Source organism: Macaca nemestrina, chromosome 6 (assembly GCF_043159975.1).
Source record: "Macaca nemestrina isolate mMacNem1 chromosome 6, mMacNem.hap1, whole genome shotgun sequence".
Taxonomy (NCBI): Eukaryota; Metazoa; Chordata; class Mammalia; order Primates; family Cercopithecidae; genus Macaca; species Macaca nemestrina.
The window spans coordinates 108,018,670-108,039,888 of NC_092130.1; the positions used below are offsets into that span (position 1 = coordinate 108,018,670).

The window sequence follows — 21,219 nt, forward strand, 5'->3', positions numbered from 1 at the left end:
CTTGCCAGATCATGTCCTGTTTTCTCCTTTCAAAAATCTTTAATTGCAAAGATCATCTATTCTTTGGGCTTGGACTGTTTCAGCTACAGAGGTCACTCCCAAAAATATCTCTAGCTCCTCTGCTCAGCTCCAGTCTCACTTTTCTGTGTTGTGTGCAAGACCCCCAAAATCCCTGTGCTAACTCATCATCCTCCTTGGCACCACTGCCTCCAAACTTGTTTATTCCAGCCCTTTCTTCCTGATAAACCAGGTGCAAAAGTTCACCCCTTGCTCCCTCTATTCTAACACCCCATCAATTGTCATTTCTCTTTTCTGCTTTTTGAAAAAATCTGTCATTAATGGCTTCTTTTCATTCCTTCTGCTTCTACTCTCACTGGCTCTCAGCTGGACCATTTCCCAAACCCTCATTCTTACCTCTTTCCCTCTGCTGCACTGCAGCTCAAATCCTGCCACTCCTCTGCTTGGAACAACGAAATGACTTCCCCTTGCTTACATAGACTGTATAACTTCAAGACTCCCTGTAAGCTTACCCTTCCCTATCTTTCCAGGCTGTTCTCCCTCCACTCCCTTTCCAATGCATTTCAACCACTTCTGTACCTGTTCCCTAAACACACCTGGCTCTCCCTGCTTAAGCCACTCTCTCTGCATGAAGTATCCTTCCTTCCCTCTACCAAAATTCCAATGGCAAGCAAAGCCCTTTTGGAATGCCCCAATTGCCTCTTGATTAATGTAATCCTTCTCTTCTCTGAAACCCTATGCCCCTCTACCTATTCCTCTGGTGGTCCTAATCACAGTCAGTTCTCAGTTAGAGTTTTTGATGTATGTGTTATCCTTGTAGAGAGTGGTTTCCAGGAATGGCAGACTTTGAGTCCCAGCTGTCTTGGCTTCCACACAACCCTAGCACAGTAACCTCCATCTATAATACATACACTTGAGGACCAGATGACTGGGCCAGCGTTCTGACTGTATGTATAATAGGCACATCGTAGGTTTTCATCAGCTGGGTCTGAGTCTGGTAGGATGGGAAAGCGAGGCCTGCCTGACTTGCAGAGTGAGGAAATCTTGGAATTAGAACAACACATACATAGTGGGTGAGTTACAGGGGTGGGCTCGCATTTCTCATTTTACCTTGACACTGGTTCACATCAAGTGGACTTTACTGCTATTTCGAGTTCTCCTTCCTAAATTTCTAGCTTCCAATTTGAGATTAGAACTGTTCCTCAGTCACCAGGATAGCAAGCTCTTTTGTGTCTTTTTGTCTGAAGAAAAATAATTCTCAAAGTTCCCCCTCCCATTCTGCCATTCTACATACAGTATTGCCTTGGACTTGCCCTACTCCAGGATTCAGGATCTGACCCATAAAGTTGCCTGGGCCTACAAAGTTTTCATTTTGTTCCCTTTAAAAATAAATGCAGTATTTTTATATTGAAATAAGAATGCATCCCACATGGTCAAACATAATTCAAACAGAGCACAGTGTATGTTCAATGAAAAGTCTCCCTCCCACACCACAGTCCCTGAGTTCATCTCCTCAAAGACAACCAGTCTACCATTTTCTCGGGTACCCTTCCACTTTTCCCTCACTTGCAATGTAATGATTGCTGTTTTTACAGGAACAAAAGAACACAGTGCACACTCCTGTGCTCCTTAGATTTTGTTAACAATATTCAGTAATTTGTAAACCTAAGTGAATACATGCAAAGCCATTAGAACAGTGCCCAGTCCACAGTTAATGCTAAATAAATGTCCCTTCACATGGGGCATATCAAAAAACATACTGCAGCCTTCAAGAGTTTAAACCAACTAGACCCTAGGAGCACACAAGAAAATGATCCAGAGCCCAGAGGTGCTTTGTTCCACTCACATTTTCAGAGATAGGGTCCCTGCAGGCTTGGCTGTCACGTCTCCCACTTCATGTGTGGCATTTGGAGAAAATATTGCAATCAGAGCTCACCTTCCCCTAAATGAAGACACACACCTACCTCCCTCTGATTCTGCCAAGCCTAAAGAATACAAGAAAGAATAAACGCTTCATAGTGGGTTTTGCTGCAACCACTTTCAGAACACGGAGAAAAATGCCTTCTTGTCCTTTAATTTGATTGCGCGGTAATGAAAGATAAATTCAATCAGATATAATGAGCTGTGTTGAGTCAGCATCCCAAAGAGTGTGGCCAAAGCTGGCTCAGCTCTGCACCAGGTCATGGCTGTTTCTAAAGGGTTATGCGGACAGTCCCTTGGTTTTGGCCACTGTCCCAAACCTACCCACCCAAGTCCCTGAATTAGGACAGAACTCACAGGTGATGTAAATTCAGAAGTTAATTAGGGCAAGGGCAAGTCATGGGGAAGAGACCAGTGAAGTCTCTGTTTCTCTTCGGAAGCAGTTTTCAGTGCAGAGGGCTTTCTGTGATAGGCTGAGGAACGCATCCTCTGTTTTCACCACTTTCAGTTCCCCAGTGAGGGAAGCCTGCCAGCACTTCCTGGTTTTGAACACCGAGGACCCTTTCACTAGCCTGGGGCCACACCGGCAGCTCACAGCCACCCTGCCCAGCCGGCTCCTGGTCAGACCAGCAACCCAGACCGGCCTGTGGGGCTAGAGCAGGGGAAGGGCACGGGTTCTCTGAATATTTGGTCGTTTGGGTGTCTGTGGAGTTTCGGAGAGCTCGTGACTGCATTTAGGAAGGAGGCTGGTGACTTAAGTAAACACGAGCCATGCCGCTCCAGAACAAATAGTTGAGAGTCCATTTAAATTCATTCTCCCCAGAGACTTTCGTTGCAAATACACAAGGTTTGTGGGCTCAAGGACGTGCGCGCACACACACAGGGTCTGCCCGGCAACTGAAGATGGGGAGAAATGCCATCACAGTGGCGATCCGATCTCACAGGGGAGGAAACGTGAGAGGCCTGACCCTTCCACGTTCCTGGCTGAGAGGCTTATGTGGGGTGAGGGACTGGGTCAAAACAAGGCCCAGCAATCACAGACAACTGTTCTTGCCACTGAGTCTCCGCCACATTCCTCAAAGCCCTGTGCACCCGATCCACACACCAGCATAGCTGCACATTCACAGGGAAAGGAGCCTAATTTCAGAACAGCTGCGGCTTCTTCACTGAGCCCCTCGTATAAACTTTCCCAGAGGCCCTGACAACCAGAATATCAAAACTCCAGGAAGAAGTTGAGTAAACAGGTCACAGTTACCTAAAGTGGCACTCAGCCAAGCCACCTGTGCCAACAGAGATCCAGGGGCTGAATGACCTCAACTGCTCCAGACCGGAACAAGGAGAAACTTTGCTGCAGCAACATAATTGGGCCACTAGAGCCCTATGCGCAAACGCAAAGGCAAGGGCCAGAACGACACCCCAAAGCACGTCCTTACCTAGAGCTGTGGGTGTAAATGCCGAGACTCAGACCAACCTCAAGAGGAAGGTAAGGGTCCACAGTGACTGCTCATCACGGAGGGAATGAGGGCTGTGGGCCGAGCATTGTTCTGGAGGAGGAATCGGACCAAGCCCTCTGTGCGCAGATAGGGGAGAGGAGCAGGGCGTAAGTTCAGAGAAGGATGGATGACAACTCCATGCAGCTGTCTGGAAAGTTCAGCGCTGTTGAGCCATTGCAGTGACTTTAGGGAATTAAAATGTTTGGGGTAGAAGTTCCAGACAAAACTCTGAATTTAGGCTAGCTTTCAGTTACATGAACCAAAAACCTTGGTGATATTCTTGACCTCTCTCTTCTCTCTCTCTCTTCCCCCAAACCCCCACCCCTCCGTATCCAATTTGTCAGAAATTCCTGTTGGCCCTGTTTTCAAAATGTATCCAAAATCTAATTATTTTCTCAGAACCTCCGTTGCTGTCACCCTGGTCCAAGCCGCCATCATCTCTCACCTCAGTTGCTGGAAGGACTCCTCCTGGGTGCCTGTTTCAACTCTCGGTCCCTTACAGTCCACAAGGGAGCTGGAGAGATACTTTTAAAATATGTCAGATGATGGCCCTTCTCTGCTGCAAGAAACCAATGTCCTTTCACTGCCCTAAAAAGACCCTACACGTTTGGCTCCCCCGGCAGCTCTGCCTTCATCTATGGCCTCTTTCCACCTAGCTCACGTGCTCCAGCCACGCGGCCTCCTCATCCGTCCTGACCAGGACCACCTTTGCCTCCTGGGTTTCCTCAGGTGCAGCTCCCTCAGCCTGGGGAACTCCTTTCTGAGATGCATTCATGACTCACCCACCTCCTCAGCTCCTTCAGGCCTTTTCTCAAATTTCAACTTCTCAAGAAGCTCTGCACCATCTAAAAATTGCAAATGCATACAACCCTTCTCTAAACTGCTCTATTTTTCTCATATCACTTATCCCTTTCTAAGGTTATAGTTAAGCACATATACATACATAAAATGCATTTATTATGTATTAATTATGCCTTTGTCTTCTCTCAAGCTAGAAGGTAAAGCTCTGTGAAAACAAGGAATTTCATATTATGTGTTAATCAGTGGATCCTGTGAGCTTAATACAATGCCTGGCATATAGATGGTTCTTATAGGAACAGTTGAAATCAACAAAGTAATTTGGGGTTTAAAAAATATATTTAATGGTCCCTTTACCAGACTGGGAGCTTCCTCGTGGTGGAAAAGGTGCCATCCATCTATTCACATATATATTAAATATTTATTGAGCATCTACTCTGTACTAAGCACTATATGCTGAGACCTAAAATATAATGATGAACAAAACATGTATGGTCCTGCCTTCACAATGCCAATAATCTAGTGACTAGAGACAGACACTTAACAAATAACATCACAAATAAAGAGAAAATTACAATGGGCATCAATGAACTATTAAAATAAGAATGAGGACCAGGTGCGGTGGCTCAAGCCTGTAATCCCAGCACTTTACGAGGCCAAGGCCGGTGGATCACGAGGTCAAGAGTTCAAGACCAGCCTGGCCAAGATGGTGAAACTCCGTTTCTACTAAAAATACAAAAATTAGACAGGTGTGGTGGCGGGCACCTGTAATCCCAGCTACTCGGGAGGCTGAGGCAGAGAATCACTTGAACTCAGAAGGCAGAGGCTGCAGTGAGCCAAGATCAGGCCACTGCGGTCCAGCCTGGGTATCAGAGCAAGACTCCGTCTCAAAAAAAAAAAAAAAAAAAAGAATGGGAAAGATATTATGTTTTCGGTTAGGTTGGTGGCAGAGGAGAGGGAAATTACTGAGGAAATTTAAGATTTATTAACGAGAACATGGTGATCTTGAAAAAAAAAGATTTTTAAAAAGAAAATACAGGAATTATGGATGGATTAAATGGTGTTGAGGAGAATTTTATGACAAACGTGAGTTCCAAATTTCTGGTTTAAGACATTGGGTGGATAAAATTGCTGTTGTATGAATTGATGTAATAGGCTGAATAATAGTCCTCCGAAGAAATTCATGTCCTAATCCCTGGGACCTGTAAATGTTCTCTTATTTGGAAAAACATAGTCTTTGTAGATGTGACTGAGGACCTTCAGATGGGGAGATGATCTTGGATTATCTGGGTGGAACCTAAATGTGGTCACGTGTATCCTTATAAAAAAGAGGCAGAAGGAGATTAAAACATATACACATATACAGAGGAGAAGGCCATGTAAAGACAGGGCAGAAAGAGAATTGAACATGCTGGCCTCCAAGATTGGAGTGATGCCACCACAAGCCAAGTGTGACAATTTTATGTGTCAACTTGACTGGGCCATGGAGTGCCCAGACATTTGACCAAACATTATTTTTAATGTGACTGTGAAGGTGTTTCTCGTTGAGATCAACATTTAAATGAATAGACTGAGTAAAGTAGATTGCCCTCACCAAAGTGGGCCGGCCTTATTCAATCAACTGAAGATCTGAGTCAAAGAAAAAGGCCGAGTAAGAGGGAATTTCTCCTATGTGACTGCATGAGCTGGAGCACTGGTCTTCTCTAGAGAGATAGGTTGATCCTATTGGTTCTGTTTCTTAGGAGAACACTGACTAATACACCAAAGAATACCAGCAGCCAACAGGAGCAGTAAGAGGCAAGGAACACATTCACCCCTAAGGCGCCAGAGGGAGTGCACCCCTGCCAACGCCTTGATTTCAACCCAGAGGAATTGATTTTAGATTTCTGGCCTTCAGGACTATGAGAAAATAAATGTGTGCTGGTTTAAGTCAGCTCATTTTTAGTAATTTATTACAGAAGCCATAGGAAATTAATACAATAGGAACTCTTATACAATAGTTCTCAGGGGGTGGTGTATCAAGATTCCATCTGGGGCCAGGTGTGGTGGTTCATGCCTGTAATCCCAGCATTTTGGGAGGCCGAGGCAGGTGGATTACCTGAGGTGAGGAGTTCAAGACCTGCCTGGCCAACATGGCAAAACCTCGTCTCTACCTAAAAATACAAAAATTAGCTGGGTGTGGCGGTATGCACCTGTAATCCCTGCTACTCAGGAGGCTGAGGCAGGAGAATCGCTTGAACCCAGGAGGTGGAGGTTGCAGTAATCCAAGATCGTGCCACCACACTCCAGCCTGGGTGACAGAGTGAGACTCTGTCTCAAAAATAATAATAATAAAAAATAATAAAAATTAAAATACTTTTTTAAAATTCCATTTGGAACATGAAATCTGAGATGTCTAGCACACACCTCTGGAAAGGAAGGCCAAATAGGGATTTGGATATGCAGGTATGGGACTGACAGAATGGTCTGAGCACAGGCTTGAAGTTCCAAAGTCCCAGGGACTGAAAAGCCATGGGAAGTGAAGTGAGAAAGAAAGACAGCCAAGCACGTGTCCTGACTCTCAACATTGGGAGATCAGGTGGAAAGGTAGCCTGAGAAAGAAACTAGGAGAACATGGGGTCTTGGAGGCCAAGGGAGGTGAGTCGTTTTGAATGACAGGGTGATCATCCCTGGAACAGAATCCAATCTGGAGTACATCTTATGATAAGGATGAGGAGGAAGCAGAAACAGCCTGTGTGGGTGACTTATTCTTGAAGTTTGGCCTGGAAAGTGCATAAAGAAAGTAGATAGTTGCTATAAATATTGGATCCAGGAAAGATTTTTTTATTCTTATTTTCATGTGGCAGAGTTTAGGGCAATTGCACATGATTTGGAAAATGATCCAAAACCGGAATGGTTGGAAACGCAGGTAAGAGTGGGGCTACTTGCTGAAGCCTGAGAAGGCAGAAACAGAGGATGCAGAGAGCAGGTCTCAATCCTGACTGCAGTTTAGGATCCCCTGGGGACATTTTCTTTTCTTTTCTTTTTTTTTTTTTTTTGAGACGGAGTCTCGCTCTGTCGCCCAGGCTGGAGTGCAGTGGCGCGATCTCGGCTCACTGCAAGGTCCGCCTCCCGGGTTCACGCCATTCTCCTGCCTCAGCCTCCCGAGTAGCTGGGACTACAGGCGCCCACAACCGCGCCCGGCTAATTTTTTGTATTTTTAGTAGAGATGGGGTTTCACCGTGGTCTCGATCTCCTGACCTTGTGATCCGCCCGCCTCGGCCTCCCAAAGTGCTGGGATTACAGGCGTGAGCCACCGCGCCCGGCCTCCCTGGGGACATTTTCTAGACTCCCCATGCCCAGCCTAAACCCAAGACGAATGACATCAGACTTTTTGATTTGGGACCCAGGCATCAATCACTGTCAAAGCTCCCCAGGTGATCCCGATGAGTGGTTCCGGGGATTCGGAGCACACCTGGAAGGCATGGCAGTGTATCCAGGGAGGATCAGGTGCATGTGTAGGCACACAGATAGGTAGGTTAAAAGGTTTGCTGGGTGTAAATCAAGGAGTTCCTAACTTCAGCTTTCTATTTCCAAAGTTCAAGGCAAGGTCATCTACTAAGCATGTGCTGAGCATGTAATGGAAGAAGGGGGAGGCTAAGGGGTGAAGAAACCTAAAGATGACACAGTTCATCTTGAGAGTGGAAAAGGGAAGATGCCCCATCTGGAGAACGACGGCAAGAATGCTGGGCAGACTGGGAGTTTATAGCCATGCCATCCAGCCATTCATTCCCCTGACAGTTGTCAGGCAGACACCAAACTACGGGATGGGGCTCAAGCATGAGAAAGACATTGTCCCTGAACTCACAGATTTCGCAGTTCAATGGAGGAGGGACACATATTAACAAACAGAAGATTCAGGTGCTACAATCGAATCAGGCACAAGAGAAATTTGGAACTCTAGTTCCAAATTTGTGGGGGGGGACAGAAGCCATCTCCTCAGCACATAGGATGCTCCTGAGACATGTCCCTTTTTCTCCAAGCACCTTACTCTTGTGGGAAAACAAAGGGAGATATAACTCAGTGCATATTCTCCAGGGATCGCTAATGCAGCCCCAAAACAGTTATGACACATCAGCAGCACCATGCCACATGGGGCCTCCGAGGAGGAGAAAGTCTCAGAGATGTCTGGAAGGGCCGCAAGGCTGAGGTCACCACGAATTTTCAGGTGGTAATCTCCAAGTGACATTCAGAAAGTGGTCACTAGGTGGCAGGGTTAGCATTTGCAAACTAACTCCTGTCACTGCCTACCGTAGAGGAATGAACCTGACAACGCTCCACGCGGAAAACCCAAACTTCAGGCCTGCCTACAGTTTGCCGTGCCGAGGTAGCCAGCAAGAAGAGCCATCAGTCAATAATGATTTCAGGTGGCTGTTTAATCTGAACTCACTGACCCGTGTTTATTTGGTTTCATTTCTCTCCAGCTCACGTGTGCCTCTCGAACACTTGAAATGGAGACTGAGAAACTGAATATTACATTTTATTTCATTTTAACTTGTTCAAACATTAAAAATTAGTACTTGATTCAGTGATTGAAAAACTTTTAAGTGTGCCTAGAACAACTTGGTTATGTGAATCTAGTATTTTAGCTATGAATTTTATGAAATCTAAATACAGATCAAATATTTCCAGTGTCAGCATAGTGCCAACATTGAGATGTGATGGAAATGGAAAACAAGCCCTGGGTTTTGAAGACACAATATGAAGTCAGAAGGTAAACATCTCATTAATATTTCACATCAGTTACATTGATTTTATATGATTGCAATAATATTTTGATATATTGAGTTAAATAAAATATATTCCTGAAATTAATTAATTTTTCACTTTGGGGCAGGGAGGACTGCCATATCATCTATTAAGAGAAAGCAAAATGAAGCAAGGAGCTGCTCTGGGAACACACAGGGCGATGGCACAAGAACACAATAGCTACTGTGTCCCACAATCCCAGAGGCCCCTGCCCGCTTCCTCCACCAGGGCCTGCCCAGGGTCTCAGGGCAGCCTCCATACCCTGCATCCCTCCAGACCACCTCCCTCCCCTTGGGGCATCCTCCCTCCATACATGGTCAGGTATTTTTCTCTGGATTCAAGCAGACAACAATGACATTTTATTTTCTGTTCGTCTCCTCCAACCACCCTACTCCCACCTCATCTCCCTCCTCCCACTTCCCCTCCCTGTCTCCCTTTTGACTGAAGAAACCCCGCTCTCTTGATCTTCCAGTGAGGCTGCAGTGACTACAGTGGACCCCTTCCCGTCCACTCATCCCCACCCTGGTCCAGTTTCCCAGACCCCGATGCAGTTGGTTGTAAATTCTTCCAGGAGCTGTTTTCTATCTACTTTTTGGGAATTTTTTTTAAAGTAAAAAACTTAAAACACAAGTTTAAAAAGCAAAATGTGGAAGAAGAAAGCAAAGACAGATTTGTTTGGTGATTTTTTTTTCTTTCTACATTTTTAAGGTGGGCTAATAGAAAACTTACAGTTGCATATGCGGCTCCCATTTCTATTGGGTGGCGCTGCTCAGAAGGATGTGCAGGGTTCGCCCAGGCAAGGAGACCCATGTTTAAGGAGATGACAGAGCCTGGGAGAGCACTGCATAAGAGAAAGCCTAGGGGACGAGGCTGGGGTGGGGTCACAGAGCATCAGGCTGGCACTCTCCCACCTTGCTCTGCCCTTGACCCCGAGTATAAATAAATGGACATTTTTCATCGGCAAGGAAGGAGACAGAATTCAAAGTTTTCTTCAAAGCATTGGGCAAAACTGGTCGTTCTGGTGGGTTTTTTCCCCCTTCTTCAGGCTTCCCTGATGCCTTCTTTCTCTTGTTTGATCTCTGGGGCCAGACTCCCTAGGTTCAAGCCCCAGTCCATCCACATAGTGAATGACCTTGGGCAATTTACTTAGCTTCCTTGTGTTTATTTGCCTAGAAAAGACTACTCAGAGTCTAGGCATAGGGTTGCATTAGTTTGCATCTCTGAAATACTTAGAACAGTACCTGGCAATAATAAGCACTATGTGCTAGATATTCATTTCTCAGACGAGAGGGGGATAAAAGGTAGTATTTTAATGAACTTTCTTATGAAGATGGTAAATGCTTCATATTCTACGAATTTAAAAAACATCAGCAACCTTCCAAATTCAATTCTGCTGATGAAAGTATGTATTTTTTTTTCCAAAAGGTGACAATCCAAAAAGAAAGGTGCACCTATTTGGGAAGTGTAGGCCATGGCCAGGCTATTTTCTTGGTAGAATTCTGGATTGGGAGCAGGCCATCTCCTGCCCTGGAAAACAACCAGCTCTTCAAGTATCCAGTTCCACTGCATCCACACAGAGCTTGAGGCCTGGGGCTAGCAGGTGCCTTAACCCCCTGTCATAGGTCTGAATTGCAATGGAGCTCAGTCATTTCCCATATGAGCACAGCATTTTGACTTCACATTTTGACCTCTCTAGAAACTACCGAACCACAGTGCCCCACCCGGCTATACAGGTTTCTCTGAAAACCACAGCCTAGGCTATCTCCAAATCAATTCTGAGAGTAGTTTTGACACGACTGACTCACTTGAAGCAAACATTTTTTGTCATTTGTTCAGTTTCTTTATTGACTCTTGGCTATTTAATGTGCATGTTTCAAAATTACAAGTCAGCCTTGCTTTATACAGCCAAGATATGGGTAGTTACATTTTTAAAAATCAAGTCATCAAAAACCTGCACCAGGTTTGTTACAGTTTAAAGAAATTCTACAAGGAACTCTATTCTGTGAGCACAGTCACAAATAATATGAGTCCTTTGATAGAATAATGTTTACCAGTTCTACAAATTAAAATTGTTATGGTAGATTTGTTTAAAGCATATTAAACCATACTTAGAAGGTGGGAACAGGAAAAAGAGGAATTTTAGAATTTCCTCTTTTTACTTCTTTTTTTGTTCGTTTATTAATTATAGACTGCAACAGGAACTACAGTAATTATGTTCCAACGAGAAAAACTATGCTAGAATTTGAAACTAGAATGTTAGAATATCACCATACTTGGCCATTGCTGATGGTCTCTCTCTGTAAGGACTTTTTCTCTACCTTGATGTCTGTTTATGGCTGGTCTTATCATGGTATACGCTTATTCTGCACTATAAACTGGATTTTTTCTCTGGTTGAAAACCCGAGACACACCAGTTCTTAGTTTCTTATTTTCTTCTCTACAGGCTCCATATCTCGCATCTCATTTGGGGGAAAAAAAAGGTCAAAAAGCTAGAATTGCCCCACCTCAGAGGTGAACTGCCTACCGCCTTGGCCAATGTCAGGGCTGTGGGGCATGTCACATCTCAGGGGGCTGGAGCCCACCACTCCCTGACTTACCTCCTACAAACACATCCCATGGTGCCTCCGCTGGCCACTAGGTCCCAGACCCTGAACTGGAATAAGCTCAGAGCCGGGATCTCAGGCAGGTTTCCTCTTTGATGGTGCTGGCTGCAGAGATGATCAGGCATCTGAGCAACCCCAGGGACTCAGAAGAGTGGGCCCCAACGAGACACTGAGGGAAGAAAACAAATGGGTGCTACCTGGGCCTTCCACAGACCAAGAAAGATGATGATCCCACAGAAACAAAGTTCTGGTGAATGAGGAACAAATGGGAAGGTACGACAATGTAAAGCCACAGCTTAAAGTGCGATTCAACAATAAAAAGGAATATAAAAATCTGAAGGGACGAAAACTTAAAGAGATAGGCCCAATTAAAGCAAGAACTGAATGCTGACCAAACCGGCCTTACAGGAAAAAGACTTTCAGAAAGAAAATGCAATCGAATGAAATGAATGACAGGTAAAGAAACAAATGCAACCTATAAAAATCAAAGAAAAATAATGAAGATGTGTTTTCCTGAGCACGGATGTCAGGGGGATTGAGCAAGGTTTTGACCAACTCTCCATCAATCTCCATATAATAAAGTGATACATTTCTGCGATTGGGCGCTGCTTTGGTTTTGTTCTTAAGTCAGAAATGATAGTTGTTTCCAGAACTTAGGCTGGAATTGAAAACATGGAAAACATTCAGAGACACAGTATTTTTTATTATTTTGAAATTAAAACTCCCAAATGTAAATTGACCCAAACTAGCAAATCTCAAAAACCTAAAAATCTTACATATGTTCCAGCCATGCAGGAGCTGAAAGAGAACTATTTACAATAGTTTTGATCAGTGTTATTTATAAAACAGAAATCTCACAAGTCTACTTAGAGCAAGTAGCACTTTTCTCTGGGGAAGTTATTGGGGAAAAGCAAAGCATTTTGGTCCCAGCTATACCAAATTTGGTGGCTTTGGGCGCTTATTGGAAGGACCCAAACTGCTTTAAGATAGACAGAAACAGGTATGTGAGATTCAAGTCATCTCTAGAAAGATGTTTAGAAAATATGTGCAAATGTTCAGATATTGCCACAATAAAAGCCCTCTGCAAAATCTTAACCATTTACTTCTAGTTCCCAAGCTCGTCCCCAAGTCCCTTCATATTCTGCCCAGGGCACTCACATGCAGGCTGACTGCTGGAGATCTTACGTGATTGGAGAGAGCCTCCCTCACCGAAGGAAGAAGCCTCAATAAGCAGAGATTGAGTATGCAGACCTGGCAAGCCACCTTAATTAGCTTCTTCATATGTACAAACATTTCCTCGCAGCCCTACTTAACGATCAGCAGTCATCATGTGCCCTAATTCCGAGACTCTGTATCAACAATAAATTGGGCCTGGGGCAGCCTCCTCCTGCCCTGTCATTAAAGAGTCCTATTTACTGTGGCCTTTGCAGTCACTCCGTCTCCTTAGCACTGGAAAGTCACTACAGCTTGCAGTGTTTACTTTGGTGGTCAACAGCAATAGGCACTCAGTGATCCCGGCAGTAGCTCAGAGTCCGTAGATTCTGTGCAATTAAGAAAATACATCTGCATGAAGCAAGGAGTGGCCCACGGGCCTGGGGACCAAGTCAGCATGTCCTTGGCATTTACTAAGTCCAGATGTCTTTATCTTCTGGGCAGGAAGTCAGAGCCTGTCCAGATGGCATCTTGATTGCTTTTGGCCCAGCTGATTAAATTTCTAAGGCTGACATCTCTTCCAAATACCCTCTCCATCCTATGAAATGTGGTTGTCAGATAAGTGCCAGAAAGAATCCCCACAGAGGACCGCAAACTGGGAGGGCCTGAATGCAAACCTGAGCGCTTGAGAAGTCCGCGCTGAACACATTTCCTGCCATATGGCTGGGGTTCTGGGATTCTTTCTGCTACAAGCAAGGGGATTTCTTGAGAAGCAGTATGGTGGGGAGCAAGAGTGAGTCTGGGATCAGACAGAGAGAGTTAGGAGCCCTGGAACTTCCACTTTCTGACCTGCGACCTTGCGTGTATTTCTGAACCACCCTAACCTTGGTGTACTCATCTATAGATATGGGATAAAAATAGGACCTACATCAACAAGTAGTTCTGAAATTACTTGTGATAATGCAAATCAAGTGTCTACAAGAGTACCTGGCATATAGTATGTATTCCCTACATACATTTTATTTTTGCTCTTCCTTTTACTTTGCCTCCTGAGGAGCTGCTCCTTAAAATCACAAACTGAATATGGACAATAAATCAGCCTGGTCACTCACACATGCTTTATGCTAGAAATAACATGTAATTCTTGCCAAGCATGGTGGCTCATGCCCGTAATCCCAACTACTCAGGAGGCCGAGGCAGGAGGATCACCTGAGGCCAGGAGTTCAAGACCAGTCTGAAACACAGCAAGAACTCTACCTCTAAAAAAATTTTTTTAAATTACTAATCTTGTAATTTTTTTTTTTTTTTTTTTTTTTTTAGAGACAGGAGCTCACTCTGTCACTCAGGCTGGAGTGCAGTGGTGCAATCCCAGCTCACTGCAGCCTCGACCTCCTGGGCTCAGGCGATCCTCTTGCTTCAGCCCCCCAAGTAGCTGGGACCACAGGCATTCGCCTCCACGCCTGGCTAATTCTTGTATTTTTTGTAGAGACAGGGTTTTGCCATGGTGCCCAGACTGGTCTGGGACTCCTGAACTCAGGCAATCTGCCTGTTTCAGCCTCCCAAAGTGCTGGGATTACAGGCATGAGCTACTATGCCCAGCCAAAAAACAAAAAAAAAATTTTAGTAAATAAAATAAAAATAATTCTTTATAGTCCTTTACGGATTATTCTCTATAGTCCTTTCTTTCACGAGCACTCTTCAGAGGTAAGCAGGGGAGATAGTATTTCTCTTTTGTAGAAGAAGTTGAAACACTTAGAGTCTAATGACATGTCCAAGGTCAAATAGGTATCTGTGTCTGAAGATGGAAACCCATAAAGGCTGTTGAACTCTTGTCTGCTGCTAATCCTGCTCACGAGTGGAAGACAGGGCTGCACACCGAGCAGAGGAACAAACAAAAGGTTCCCTTACCCCATCCTGCCTGCAACAAATGCTCCCAGTCATACTGATGGGACATATCTGAGGTTCACTAGAATGAAGGAAGGATGCCACATTGCCATTTACGGAAGTTGTTGCCTACTCTTAGCTAGATTGGGCAATCCTTTCCTCCCACGCTCACTGTAAAGGGCCGTGGGAATTTAATCTAATACAATGCTTACAGTAAAAAGCCTGACATAAGACAAGATGTGAAAAATGTTCCTGAAGGGCTAAAAGTAAATAATAATATAAGTAAGTTGAATAATAATATAAGTAATCTCAACTATTGGGACTGTTAAGACTGATAGGTTGTTCATTTACATTCTTAATGAAAAAATGATAGGGTTGGATTAGATTATTTTAAAACTTATTTTTAGCTTAAAATTTCTGATTTTAATGCACCACTATCGAAGCTACTTTATTTCAGAGTTGAGAGTTTATCTCAGAATCCCAATTCCCAGCCCTATACTCACTCTAGTCCCTGTATCTCAGTTCCTGTTAATATTACATTCATTTACAGTTTGAGAGAAAAACCCTAAGAATGCCTTTAACATTTCTGCCTTCAAAAAATGCATCAGATGAAAGAGAAGTTAGTGAATGGCACTGATGTTATGGTTAATTGAAAGTTAAAGCCTGACAAATATTCTAACATGCTACACATATTTTCAGAACTATATATATGTAACTGGATGACCACAAAAAAATACTGAAACCCAGATTTGGGGAATGTTCCAACATCAGATAGTTTTCAAATTGCTATAATGAAAGCCCAGAGAACGAATATTTCCAATATCACTCATCTTGGAAAGAGGTAAATCCTGGGGCAGGGAGTGCAAACGTCCTTGGATCAGACAAGTAAAGACCTCCCCTTCCCCTGAGTACAGAAGCCAAGAAAATTTGGGCTCAGAGGCATGAAAGGACTTAGACAGCTCACCTCTGTCACAAAAAAAATCTCTATGTCAATGTGAAGATACTATGCTTGCACTGTTGGTGGTGGCATTGGCAGCAGCACCAATAATAGTGCAGAGAGGACTGGGAGTGGTGGCTCACGCTGGTAAAACCAGCACTTTGGGAGCTCGAGGCGGGCAGATCACCTGAGGTCAGGGGTTCAAGACCAGCCTGGCCAACATGGTGAAACCCTGTATCTACTAAAAATACAAAAAATTAGTTGGGCATGATGGTGGGCACCTATAATCCCAGCTACTTGTGAGACTGAGGCAGGAGAATTGCCTGAACCCAGGTAGCAGAGGTTGCAGTGAGCCAAGATTGCACCATCATACTCCAGCCTGGGCAACAAGAGCGAAACTCTATCTCAAACAAACAAACAAACAAACAAAAAAGTGCAGAGAAATAGTCAAATTCTGGATGAGAGTCAGCATCACAAGCCTGTCCAGCTTCAAAAGTACACAGTTGAGCTCGAAATTGAAGGGGAACAGAACATAACACCCCAAAATACACCACTTTGATGTGTTGATTACTCTGACCTGAACATAACTGAGAAACTGCAGATGCAGGGGAGACTTCCTGCCCTCCCCATTTTTACATAAAAACAGGACATAACTTTCCCATGAGACAGGTGCTATTCCTGTACCAGGAATAAGAGAATATTCTTATCACTAGAGACAAGGAGTCAAAACAGACCTTACTTAACCCTTACCTTTCATTAATTTCCCCATATATTTCCCAGTCACTTTCCCACAATTTACTGCTCCTAGCTCAAATCCCTTTTTCCTTTTCTTGTGACATCTCCACAATTGATTGCTCTTTGTTAAAATGGTATGTAATCCTCTGGGTCTAACCGCCTCTTTGGGATCTTCCTGTCTTTCTAGGAAGCCCTTGTGCCACATAAAAATATTAACATCAAATAAAATTATTATGCTTTTTCTCCTGTTAATCTGTCTTTTGTCAGTTCAATTCACAGGCTCCAGTCTGAGAACCAAAGAGGGTAGAGGAAAAGTCTTTCTTCCCCTATAAATTCAAGCTAGACATGAGGAGAGCCCTGTTTCCTCTCAAGGTGTGAGAGGAGCATCACCATCACTTGCTCTCTCTAGCTTGGTGGCCTCACAAGTATCATTAACCACAAAGACAGAAGCATAAGCAGCATGACAAGAAGGCAAGAGTAGAGGAACAGATGGCTTTGTTCTGGTGCACTCATGAAGCACACAACAATAACCCTCAGAGAGAGATGGGCTTGACTTTGGGCCCTTATGGCTCTGAACCTTGGGCTATAATAATTTGATTAAAAAAAACAGGACGGGCATGGTGGCTCACACCTGTAATCCCAGCATTTTGGGAGGCTTGGGCAGGTGGATCACCTGAGGTCAGAAGTTCAAGACCAGCCTGGCCAACATAGTGAAACCCCATCTGTACTAAAAATACAAAAATTAGCTGGGCATGGTGGCACACACCTGTAATCCCAGCTACTCAGAAGGCTGAGGCAGGAGAATCACTTGAACCTGGGAGGCAAGGTTTCAGTGAGCTGAGATTGAACAAATGCACTCCAGCCGGGGTGACAGAGCAAGACTTCGTCTGAAAAAATAACAATAATAAAATAAAATAAACAAACATACATTGGGAAATATAACAATAAAGAGTAAAATTGGCCATACAATATTTAAAATATTCACGTTAAATTTTAGATGCAAATAAACTTAACCATCTGGAGGCAGGAATGTACTAAAGTAGGCTTGAACAAAAAGCAGAACTACAACTAAACGTACAGAGGGGAAAAATATAGGTCATTTTACTACCAACTGGTGCCCATAAGATATAATATAAATTATTGTTTTAATTCCCTAATGAAATTATTTTAAAAACATCTAGCTTTTTGCTAAACTTAGATCACAAAAGCATATTCTGGTTTGCACGTCCTTGAAAGAAAGTACATTAGTTGGCTGGGTGCAGGGGCTCACGCCTGTAATCCCAGCACTTTGGGAGGCCGAGGCGGGTGGATCACAAGGTCAGGAGATCAAGACCATGCTGTGAATGGTAAAACCCCATCTCTACTAAAAATACAGAAAATTAGCCAGGCTTGGCGCCGTGTGCCTGTAGTCCCAGCTGCTGGGGATGCTGAGGCAGGAGAATGGCATGAACCCGGGAGGCGGAGCTTGCAGTGAGCCAAGATCGCACCACTGCACTCCAGCCTAGGTGACAGAACGAGACTCCGTCTCAAAAAAAAAAAAAAAAAGAAAGTACATTAGCCTTTGAGTTATCACCAGGAAAGAGCTTGAAGAGCCAAATAAGGTATCCTAGAATCCCAAATCACTCCCAGATTATAAATACATGGCAAAAAGGAAGGGAATGTATGGGCCTTACCAGACAGGAAATTGGGTAGTTCTATGGGGTCACCCATAGGGAGACAGCTGACCACAGGGGATGAACTGCATGCAAATGTACTAGAATAAAAGATAGCACAACAACAAAAACAATGTTTTGGGATTTGTATGTAATATATGTTAATACCTAATATAAGGATGCTTGAACTTTTGAAAATTTCTGGGGTCCACAGTCTGTTGTTTCCTCACTGACATGGATGCTGATCAGTAGAAATAAAAGGCACATTTCTGGTGCCTTTTCTCATGTTCTCTTCTCCCTCTTCATATCTCTGCAAGAACTGTTTCTCAGCATGGGTGATGGCAGTTTAATCCCTTAATGGCATTGTGAGTCAACTGGGATTGCAGAAATCACGGTGTCCATCACCCAGCCAAACTTCTCTCTGTAATTTTTGTTTGCCAAGAAGATGTGAGACTACTTGGAAAAAAGAAAGAGCAGATTATTAACAAAAATTAAGTGTAACTCAATATTATTGGCTCAAGCCAAAAACTCTGTTACAAAACTAAATTGGAAATCATAGTTTTGAAATAGAGTAATGGAGTTTTAAATAAAGAAGTACCTTGTTGATAAGCTAGTTCAACTCCATCATTTTGCAGATAAGTAAATTGAGACTGAGAGACTGTCCCAGTGACACACAACCAGTGAGTGGCAAAGCTAGGATTAAAATTCAAGTCAGTGCTTTTCTTGGGCAATTGGGAAAACATTTAGATAAACAGCCTGCTAGGGGTTGTAATACATGAATTTATTACATAGTTTGAGGAACTAGAGATTTTTAACCTAGAAAGGGAAAGATTCAGGGACATGGTAGCTATTTTCAAATACTTGAAGGTAGAAAAGGCCTTGAACTTACTCTGTTGGCCAAAGGAGACTTTAACAGTTCAATATAAAATAAAACCTTTTAAACAGTCAAAATTGGCCAAAACCATTGGGGGGTGAGGGACAATGAGTTTTCTGTCACCTGAAGCATTTCAGAATAGACTGAAAAATAATTCAGAGAGTATGTTTTTGTCTACAGAGAGGGGTGATTTAAGGGGTGTATAGGAGAGAATTCAGGCATGAAAATCATTTGGATGGGGTGACCTGTAAGAGAATGTGATTCTTTATATCCAAATTCTGGATATATCCAAATAAGAGTTTCATTCTTGCCTCTAAACTCTAAAACCTATCTTCTCATCTGTTTGCAATAGTTTAAATTTTAATCTATTTCATATTTCAGGGTAGTATGCCCTGAATATGTGATTTGAATGCTGTGGCAGAAGGTCACTCATATTCATTCATTTTATTTTACTCTTATATACTTGCAGTGAGTCTTTTGAATTCATTATGCAAACACTTGCAAATCATATGCAAATGATATAGCCTCAGAAAATGACAAAATCTGATGGCCTTAACTGAGCCACCAGACCTTTCTTTAAGAAGGAAAGTAATATGCCTTTCAACATCTCTGGGGCAGGAGATAATTTCCTGAGAGTGATATTTACATGACATCAGAATTCGTTACTCAATCTTTGCCTCACATTCTGCATGTTTATGTGGGACTTTAAGGTAAGGAAAGCATTTTCACATACATGATCCTATTTGATCCTCATAATTACCCTGTGATGTAAGCAGAACAGGAATTATAATTCTTGTTTTTCAGATGGGAAAACAGACTTAGAGAAGTGAAATGACTTGCCCAAGGTCACTCAGTTGGTAAGCAAGGATCTGTGGTCTAGCACTAGACCCTTCCCAGTCCTCAGCTCTTCCCATTGCACACTGATGGATGTCTTATTTGAAGCAAAGTGGTCTGTCATTGGTCTGGGTTTGCTTAAGACTGTGTCTTGCTGATAGCATCTTCAGAGATGATTTTGTTGATGAAGATGGCATTTTAACGGTGACCAGGGAAAGCCCAAATATGCGTAGCAGGCCTAGCAGAGTGCCAAGTACATATTTCCTCCAATCCCCTCTGCTTTTTAGCATCTTCTCTGAAATCTCCAGATGAACAACATTCTTCACCTCATCTACTCTTCAGCTCCTTCAGGAGGCAAAGTCCTTTCTTAAACCATGAAGAGTGGTAGCACAATCTCTGCAGTGAGATTTTCTGGATCTGAAGCCCTAATCCACCACTCTCTAATTGTGTGACTTGGAGAGATCATTTAATTTCTCTTAAGCATCAGTTTCTATATCTATAAAATGAGGGAAACAATAACATCTCTTTTATAGAACATGTGGAAACAGTCAAGGATAGGAAAATGCAGCAACAACAACAACAAAAAATTAAACCTGACCCAGTATATGACACACAGTAAGGGCTCAATAAGTGGCAGATACTATAGTCATTTGCTTCATCATAGTAATACAGTAGAGGTGGTGGTGGTGGTAGTAATAGTAGTAGTAGTAGTAGTAGTAGTAGTAGTAGTCAAGTCATTGTGAACTCTGATACTAAGAACTGGGCTCTTGGAAATGGAGTGGGAGAACAGCAACACCAAATATATCCTGCATACCAGAGGGCTGAAGAACAGACAGAACAGGTAACTAAATGCAGCCTATTGAGGAATGTTTGAACTTTGGCTTTCTTTAATCATTGCCACATCTTGCTCCATAATAAGAGTAATTGCAATCCTGCTTCAAAGATATTTCTAAGAATAGTGCCAAGGCTGGCATCCCTAACTCTGCCCTCCTTTAGCCAGGCTGCTCTATCTATGGCAGTGTCCCCTACTTCCCCAGACCAGGTTAGGAGGGAACAAGAGAGGAGTTCACCCCAACTGCTTCAACAAGTCTGAACCGCCAGGTCAAGAGATGAAGTAATCTTCCTCCTATATGAAGACCAGAGGTGGGAATGGACGAGGTGGCCAAGGCAGCAGCTGAGGCTCAAGGAACAGATATACTCTCAAGCCTGCTCCCTCCTGCTCCAGTTCCCAGGTCAGCAGGTGCCACTGAAGGGCTCATTTCTTCAACCTGCCCCCACAGAGTGCTCTGCCTTTCCATGTTCTCTGACACCTCTTCTATTCACTCACCTAGGACAACTGAGAAAGTGGCCTCCTTGGTGAGTAGAGCTTCCACAGCCTCTCTCGGGGAAAAGGACCAGAAGCTGTTGGAGTTGGCCAAATACTTGAAGTTGGCATAAAGTCAATTGGAACCATCACAACGAAAGTCTGTGTGATCAGCCCAAAAGGACTGCACAACTGATTCATGTTCAGTGCCAGGAAATGCAATGGGCC

General features: G+C 43.6%; 1 long non-coding RNA gene across 1 annotated transcript; it reads left to right on the plus strand.

Annotated features, from left to right (window-relative positions):
• The first annotated feature begins 3,280 nt into the window (after positions 1-3,280).
• On the plus strand, positions 3,281-12,507 carry LOC105475208 (uncharacterized). Its single transcript, XR_983209.3, has 3 exons — positions 3,281-3,421; positions 8,901-8,982; positions 11,461-12,507. It is a non-coding gene; the product is annotated as an uncharacterized lncRNA (long non-coding RNA).
• The last annotated feature ends 8,712 nt before the right edge of the window (positions 12,508-21,219 follow it).